Source organism: Parasteatoda tepidariorum, chromosome 10 (assembly GCF_043381705.1).
Source record: "Parasteatoda tepidariorum isolate YZ-2023 chromosome 10, CAS_Ptep_4.0, whole genome shotgun sequence".
NCBI lineage: Eukaryota > Metazoa > Arthropoda > Arachnida > Araneae > Theridiidae > Parasteatoda > Parasteatoda tepidariorum.
This window is the reverse complement of record NC_092213.1, coordinates 28,866,768-28,875,512: the sequence shown is the minus strand read 5'-3', so window position 1 is coordinate 28,875,512 and position 8,745 is coordinate 28,866,768. Positions and strand designations below refer to the sequence as shown.

Sequence of the window (8,745 nt, the reverse complement as noted above, 5' to 3'; positions counted from 1 at the left end):
CAGTTTTAACTTCCTTTAGCTTTTGAAGTTGATTCTTGACCTGTGACTGTGAGTTTTTAATTTTCTGATGATTTTTATTGATTTTCTTTTCGTAATTTGTTTATTCTTTTGAATGTATCTTGTTTTTCCTGGACCTCTATACAAAACCATCGGGGTACTGAGGGAGATATTTTAAGCTTTTGCTTCTCCCTCAAATAGAAATGGTTTTGTTTTTAATGGCTACCGGGGCCGGTACCCCCTGAAGACGTCGGCTTCGGTGGTCATATTTTTGTTTTGTTTCATTTGTTTCTTGTATTGATACTTTTTTCTGAAATTTCTGCTGCTTCGTAGCGCGTTTTTTTCAAAGAAGTTTTATCTTTTTGATCTTAATTATTTGTGTTTTCTTTCAGTACACTAAATAACTGTGCTTTTTGTGTTGCATATGAAATAAAAAACATTTATGTAAACTATATTATATTACATAATCTGTATTATTCAAAATTCAAAGAGCTTCTTGTATAAATATTACAAATTCTAGCTCAGTGAGATACAAATTATACTTCATACCTTCCACTTTGCATCATTTGGCTTGAAATAACCAAAGGAGCTAATAAACCAGTTGTAGATGTCATTAAGTGTAAGCTGCTTGTCTGGAGATTCATATATAGCCTAAAATTATTAATAACAAAAGTTTCAAGCAGCAACATTATATAATAATAAGAAACACGCAATAGCACAAGTGAAGAAAAAGTTGATTTCATGTATATGAAATCTAATCAATCAGAAAAAAAATTGAATAATTAAGGTTTTCCTAAAGGAAACTAAGGAAATAAAAATATGACCACCGAAGCCGACGTCTTCAGGGGGTACCGGCCCCGATAGCCATAAAACAAAACCATTTCTATTTGTTTTATGGCTACCGGGGCCGGTCACCCCTGAAGACGTCGGTGGTCATATTTTTATTTTTATTTCCTTCGTTTCCTTTACTGCTACTTTTTTTTAAAATTTCTGCTGCTTTTTAGTATGTTTTTTTCAAAGAAGTTTTATTTATTTAGATTCAAAAAAATTTTTGTTTTCTTGTAGTAAGGTTTTCCTTCTTATTTGTTGAAATTGAAAAAAAAGGCTATAAAATAAGATAAGAAATGGACTTGAAAGACAAAAAACTGAAAAACATGGCCAAAATTTGTCAAAAGAATAAGCACACACATTGTAGCGGGAAAGGACCTATTTGAGAGCGATGTAATAAGTAAATTACTTTGACGTATGACTTTTTCATTTTTATATATTCATTTTTTATCAAGACAGAAAAATTTTACTTCAGGAAAAATAAAAGAACATATTTAAAAGCTTTTAAACAAAGTAATCATTCAAAATAATAAATAAGGGAATCAACAACAGAAAATATTTAATAACTATAATTTAATTTACCTGTCCTATTAATGATGCATAGGTAAAGGGTGGTTTGTCTTCAGAAATCTTGTAAAACTCTCTGTTCCTTTGAAGTTCTACAAATGAAAATTCAAAGTTATAAAAGAATCTCAGAGAAAATATATAAGAAAATGCTAAAATATTAATGCTTTATAAATAATAATCAATTTTAAATGCGGACAAATATAGTTATAATTTCTAATCAGTGACACTGACTCACACACAAGAAATCAAGATTGCGATAAATTTTTTTTTTTTGTTAAACAGGACTGTATTATATTATAACAACAGGACCTAAGTATTGTATCACCATATAATTTCTTTCTGTTTCATAAATTTTAAATTCCTTAAAAGTATGGACAAGTGAAGAAGCCAATGAATGTGGATGCAGACTATGGTAAACTCGTTTAATTACTGTGGTTTCTTAAACTAGTTAACATACTCACTCATTCCTCTACCCATAGATGCCTACATAACACATCGGCTGATAAGTTCCCGGTCTAATGAAGTAAACACAACTTTTTTAGTAAAATTCAAATTTATTCATCAACATAGTCTCCTTTAAGAGATATACAATCACTCCATCGCCTCTCTAACATCCCTATACCTTTCTTAAAAAAATAACCATCTTTGGCGTTTGTTTTGGCAATCAATTCATCATTCGTGCTGAATCTCTTACACGCGAGCATTTTTTTCAAGTCTGCAAACAAGTAGAAGTCAGTAGGAGCCAAATATTTTAAATAGGGTGGGTGCGGGTGAATAGGGGGTGTCTGACACAACGTCAAACACCTTTCGGAATCATAAATTCATTGTTGTTTTTGGTCAACTGTTAGCACACGCGGTACCCATTTCAAAAACAGCTTTCTCATAAACAAATGTCCGTGCAAAATAAAGCCTACACGCTCTTTTGATATATTTAGAGTATCAGCTATGTCATGCAACTTCACTTTGCGGTTTTCTGTAACAATTTTGTGGACTTTTATTATGGGATTTCTGGATTAACCACATTAGGGCGTCCAGAGCGTGGCGCATCTTCAACATTTGTATGACCACGTTTAAAATCAGCACACCAGTCAATAATGGTCGATTGCCCTGGTGAAGAACCCAGATAACACTAATCGAGCCAAGCTTTAGTTTCAACCGTGTTTTTTCCCATTAAATAACAATGTTTAATAAGAACACGAAATTCTTTTTCATCCATTGTTTCAATAACATAAATTGGTGTTCGATTAAAATCACTGTAACTTTAAAATCAATCAGCAGATCGTTATAAAATTTTGATACCTTTTATTTGAAGGTTAGGATTTGCTAAACAAAATACTAATTCTGCATTTAGGGAGCCTTCTGTATGTCAGACCGGAAACTTATCAGCCAATGTGTTAGATAAAAAGAAAAAAAAAACAGTAGCTTTTAAAAAATTATATAATTTATGATAACTTACATAATATACAAAATAAGGTTGGGTTTAACAATAAATTTTAGAGGTTTTCATTGTCATGAAAATCATAAAACTTTATTACACTAATAATAATTATAAATGGTCCACAATATTTTCCAATTATGATTAACATTAATAGACATTAATAGTAATAGACAGGTAATTTATTATTGATAGTTAAAATATATTTTAATTTTAAAAAGGGAGTTTTAAATGAAAAATAAACTGAAAATTAAAACAAAAAGCTTTAAGTCAATTAATATAAATGAGACATGCTTAATTATGTTTTAGTAATATTTATTTATATATTCAAGAAGCAATAAAGTATTTAAAAAATTCTAATCAAATAGGGATTTTTTTTTTTCAGAAAACTTACTCATTTTCAGAAAATTCTCTAAAATGTTCAAAAACCAAAAGAATTTTTAAGCTAGTATATAAGGAAAAAATGGCAAAATCCAGTAGTAAAAAAAATAATAAATAATAATCCTCATTAGGATCTATGCAGTAATAAAAAATAAAAAAATCTCTATCCTTTTAAGTTTTTAATTTATGAACATAAAATCAATAAAATTCACAAATATTTTCACAAACTTCACAAAATCATGATAAAATAAGTAGTTTCTGATAAATATTGCAGAGAAAATTGGGAAAGATCACGAATTTTTTAAAATTTAGAGCGACAATTGACACTGCAAAGAGAAAATCTATTTTCAAAAGATAGAAAATTAAGTACTTTTTAGAAATCCTGAATAAAAAAAACACCTAAGGACTTTTGAAAAAAGTAAATAAAAAATAAGCACCTTTAAGTGCTTTTTAAAAATGCTACGCATCCTGTCTATTCATAAATGTTATGTGTATGCTTTAAAATGTAAAAAGCACATGATGAACAAATAGTAATCATAAATTTTTTGTTTTTTTCAATCAGAACTATGCAAGAAATACATATTTTCATCTGAAGAATATTTTCAAGTTTTACAGTGTTAAAAAATGAGCATATTACTTCCAAAAAGGCACTATTTGTCTTATGAAAGAGCCTTTTAAAAACAGCACTAATAGGATTCATTAGCAGAGAATCATTATATAACTTCATAAATTTGAGATTTTATTGTTTTCAGATATTTAAAAAAGTTCAATTTAAATTAAAATCTTCCAAAATTACCTTCAGTTATCCCTAGGTTAGTACCCTCACCAACATTTTTATGAATTGTAGTATCAGACAAAGATGGATCTAAAATATAATTACAAATTCAGTTGGTCTTTAATACACTTTACGATACAAAATAATAAAAATTCTAAAACATAGTTAGAAATCAAAATATTTTGAAAAATAAATAAAAAGGAAAAGAAAAAAAAACATGTACACTTTTAAAAATTAATAATAAATAAATAATATTTGTTAAAAGTTTAATCACCATGAATATATTAACACACACTATATACTCTGTTGATATAAAATAATGCAGATGAAAGTTTTGAACTTTCAGTATACCAATTTTTATAAATAGTAAAAAAAAACTTATATAGTATATCAAAGAAGGACTGCAAGTACATAAACATTTAAGAAAAAAAATACACATATTCTTATTTATTACATAATTAAGATGTGTATACAATATTTCTATAGAAAACATGTATCTAACTTTTACACAGATAATTATTAAGAACAAATGCTATAAATATAGTTGATCTAATAAAGTTAATACTTTAATCAGAAAATAATTTTTCAGAAATTATAATCTGAAGTAAATAATTAGAAATTTTTTAAACTACAAATACATAAAATTATCTAACTATTAAAATATATTAAATACTTTAACCTATTAATTACATAAATAATATAATAAATAATAACATAATAATAATAATAGCTCTAATTATAGCTAAATATTAAAATAGAATATAGCTAAAAATAACACCAAATAAATTTTTCAGATTGATCAAGTATAAAATCATAATAATTAGGAATACAGCATATTTAAAAAATACCAAAATCATAAACACTTCTTAACATTCAAAGTATTCTAACACATTTAATTATCACTTAAAAACTTGAATAATAATACATTTTTCAAACATAAAACCAGACCACAGAGGATTTTATACAAGCAAACTAAAATGATGATGTACTTTAATTTATGTCGCACAAGAGCAGTACAATAGGCTATTGGCGACGGTAGGGAAACACCCCTGAGGATGAACCAGAGACAGCACACATATGTCACATCCTGTTTTACAGGAAGGACACTTTTATGTACCATCCATCCAGCTGCAGGTCACAATTTTGACCTGAATCAGAGCATGATCAATGTCAGATCCAGTACCCTCAGAGGTATTGATTTGTTACTTGGAGGACTTCATGACACGGACAGATTTAGCCAGAACCAGTCACCATTTTGTACACAGGGAGTCTTCTGCCAGCGGGGTTCAAACTCGTGACCACTTGGACATGGGTCCAATACCTTACCGGTCAAGCTATTTTGGCCCCATATACTAAGATGATACCAGATTGCCTGTAATAAATATCTACATGTAATTCAAATACATCAAAATTTTAACAATATACATTTAAATCAGGGTTCGGTTTTCGACGTCAAAAAGTGGTTTTTGACATGACAAGGGTATAATACTGGTTTAAACCATCAAAAATGTCAAAAACTGAAGTTTGCCAAGAAAATATATAAACTTCAAAANTGTTGATAAGAAGATAGCAATAGCTAAGTCAGACTAATTTAATTGAAATGACAGTCCATTATCAGTATCATCTTATTCAAATTGCCCAAGTGTTAAATTGTCAAGTTTTTATAATTTAAATTAATTAAAAATAGTGTCTTCTTTGAAAGCGGCTAAGTATTTAACATTTTAAGTTTTCTTCTTTCAATAACCTTTTTATTCCTTTCTTTTTTTAAAAAAAAGTTTTGCAATGGACCAAAATGGAAAACAATATTTTTATTAGACATGCATTTATAAATAATAAGTAATTAATATGGTAGAGAAAATTTATCCCCATTTTTTGAATTTAATAGAAGTTTTAAAATAAAAAATTTCTTAAAGTGACAATTTTTAGGGACGATGACAGTATTGGTATAAACGTCAAGAATCACCAAAAATTTGGTAACAGATAAGCAGTGACGTGCAAGCAAATAAAAAAATCACAGAAGGGAACCAACACAAGGGATAAATAAAGTAAATTTTATAATTAGATAGTTATTTTGTAACACATTAGGGGTATTTATGTAAGTTTAGTCATGCGTTTGAAGTCAAGTCATAATAGAAATTCTTTTTACTTTCTCCAAGTAACATAGAATGATATTTAAAAAATAGCTATATTGAAAGCTTGGAAAATAAAAACTTTCGCAGCCAATATTTATTTTTAAAAAAAATTTTTATTTCAAATTTATTTAATGTCATCTTTTGAGGAATAAAAATATTCACTCCTTCCAGTTTGTTTGTTTATATTACCGCCACTGTTTCAAAGAGAAAAATTTATTCAACGCTTCAAATTATTGTAAGTATGAAAATTCTAAATAAATTCTTTCTAAATAACTGCTTATTTTAAGCTTTGATGATTTTTCCTTTTTTCGTCTATGACAGTTTGTTTGTTTATATTACCGCCACGCTATAACCTTGTTGCCAATCGATATGTCAATTCTCATTTGAAATATACTTTTATACGCAGTTCACAGTTAATATGTATAGCAAAGAGCGGATAAAATTCACAAATGATCCGATTTTTTTACAGTCGAAGCTTATGGATGGTGTTTTCGACACTAGGGAGCTCTGCAAGCTGTATGCCGCTTATACTTCCGGGTTACTGTTTCCGGTGTATTTTAAAGTCATTTGGCTCACAACGTGATCATTGTGTTTTAAGATTCCTGCAAACGTGGTAATTGAATACTTATTACTAAACTTAATCTTGCTCCTCGAACAATATGCAAACACTAACGTAAAATAGTGCACAGCTTGCAACACGAACAAACAGTAATAAACGAAACGAGCGATTAATTCTCACTTGGGCCGGATCACGCTATTGGTCGAAAATGACGTTACTGCTTTGGGGAAGGGAGATGGTGGCTGTTGGCTGGTGTTTGTATGAGTTTGGCGACAAATTTCGTATGCACACGTGCTCGCTCGGAATTTATTTATTCCTTGTAAATGTTTACGTAATATTACGTCGTCGTTAGGGTGGGGAGATAGGTAAATGTCAACTTCAGCATTTCAGACAATATTTATGTTTTAATTGATTTAAATTCATCAAAACTAAAAACAAAAAAATAATGAATGTTTTTACAAATATAAGATGGTATAGTAATATTACAAATACGTTTTTTTAGTCCCGCAGTGGACTGATCGTTAAGACACGATTCCCAGCAGATCACCGAAGTCAAGCATCACTGGCTGCGGTCAGTGTGCGGGTGGGTGACCACTTGGATCAGCCTGCGTAGGGACCGAGGGTGTGCGGTATTGGTCCTCGTTAAACTGTTCGACCGTAAAGTGCTCGACTTCGCGTGCAGGTCGTCGGGCTACCTAAGCGGGGGTGCCATCCCCTCCGCAGAGGATCAAAATTGTGATGGCATGTCTTCGGATCATCCTCAGGGATGTTTCCCAGACCGTCGCCAATAGCCCATTGTGCAGCTCTAGTGCGACGTAAATGAACAACAACAACAACGTTTTTTTTTTTTTAGTTTGCTTGTTTTTCCTTAAGAATTATTTTTTGCAGTTATGAAGTAACAAAAATCGAAATAAACATAAGCTCAAATTTACTCATACATCGTAATTTAGTTGTGTTATGAATAATTTTAAAAACTCATAATCAAGCAATACGTAAATTTAGTTTAAAGTAATGACCAAAATTCTGGCTAGCCCCCCTCCCGCATTTATAGAACAGCCCCAGTTGCCAATGACGTAAAAGCAGTATAGTTTAATTTCACTTACTTAGATTCTAATAAAAAAATTACCACAAAACTGTGCACGATGTGAATATTGTCTTTATTACTCAACATTAATACCACGTGTAAATAGAGCGCATTTGAAAACTAAATATAAAAACTGTCTCCACGTCATCAACGACGTCACTAGCTCTCCTCGTTCCAAACAAAGTTTTGAACGGAGCAAACAATATGGCGTTTCTCATGTAGTTAAAAGTGGGTCAACTAAATCTTTGAATATATTAATATGGAGTCGAATTTAACCACTGACATGGCAAGAAAAAGTGTTGCATATATTAATATTACGTTAATCTCTTTTTATGATATTAATTGGAATAGCTTATTAATTGCAAATGATTATGAAAACTTTTTGTATATATGATTGAGAGAATTTGTATTTAATATTTACCATATAAATTGTATTTATAATCTGGAAATCGGAAATTTGTGAATTTTATTATTTGGAAAAAGTTATTTCTAATTTATGTTTAATTTTNTAAACATGAAACAAGAGTTAAAAATATTGACGCTTAGATTTTTATACATCAAAATTAAAGATAACTTGACCATTTTGAAACTTTTTTTTATAGCATTTAATGCGCTTAACTCGTAAAATCTACTGATACTCCGTATAAAGAAAACTACTTAAATTAGGAATAAGTCCCTTAGAAGCGCTATATAAATTTATTTATTTCAATAATAAACTAAAAATCTTGCCGTCTTAAATTCACATAGGAAATACCATTGAAATGGTTCGTTCGAAAAATTGTTTGGAACGCGTTTGGAAGGAGGCGGGGTTTGACGTCATAAAATACGTCATCACTGTCCCTGTCTATACACAGCATGTCCCTTCCCCAAACAGTGATGTCATTTTGAACCAATAGCGTGATCCGGCCCAAGTGAGAATTAATCGCTCGTTAAACGAATGAAAAGAGGCTAAATCAAGACTGCCAAAAAAGCGAGTTATTCAAAATC

The 8,745-nt window shown here is 29.9% G+C and overlaps 1 non-coding gene across 3 annotated transcripts in view; it reads right to left on the bottom strand.

Moving 5' to 3' along the window:
- The window catches only part of LOC107437611 (uncharacterized), a 12,837-nt gene extending 6,366 nt beyond the window's left edge, over positions 1-6,471 (bottom strand). Inside the window, exons 1-5 of one of the 3 annotated variants that reach the window (XR_006225356.2) lie at positions 6,130-6,471; positions 4,973-5,355; positions 4,005-4,073; positions 1,408-1,484; positions 531-648 (exon numbers count right to left, since the gene is read on the bottom strand). This is a non-coding gene — a transcript (uncharacterized protein). Of the gene's footprint in view, positions 1-530; positions 649-1,407; positions 1,485-4,004; positions 4,336-4,972; positions 5,356-6,129 lie in introns of those variants that run through there. The other 2 variants (XR_011637892.1, XR_006225355.2) reach the window with 2 other exon arrangements.
- Between the last annotated feature and the right edge of the window lie 2,274 nt (positions 6,472-8,745).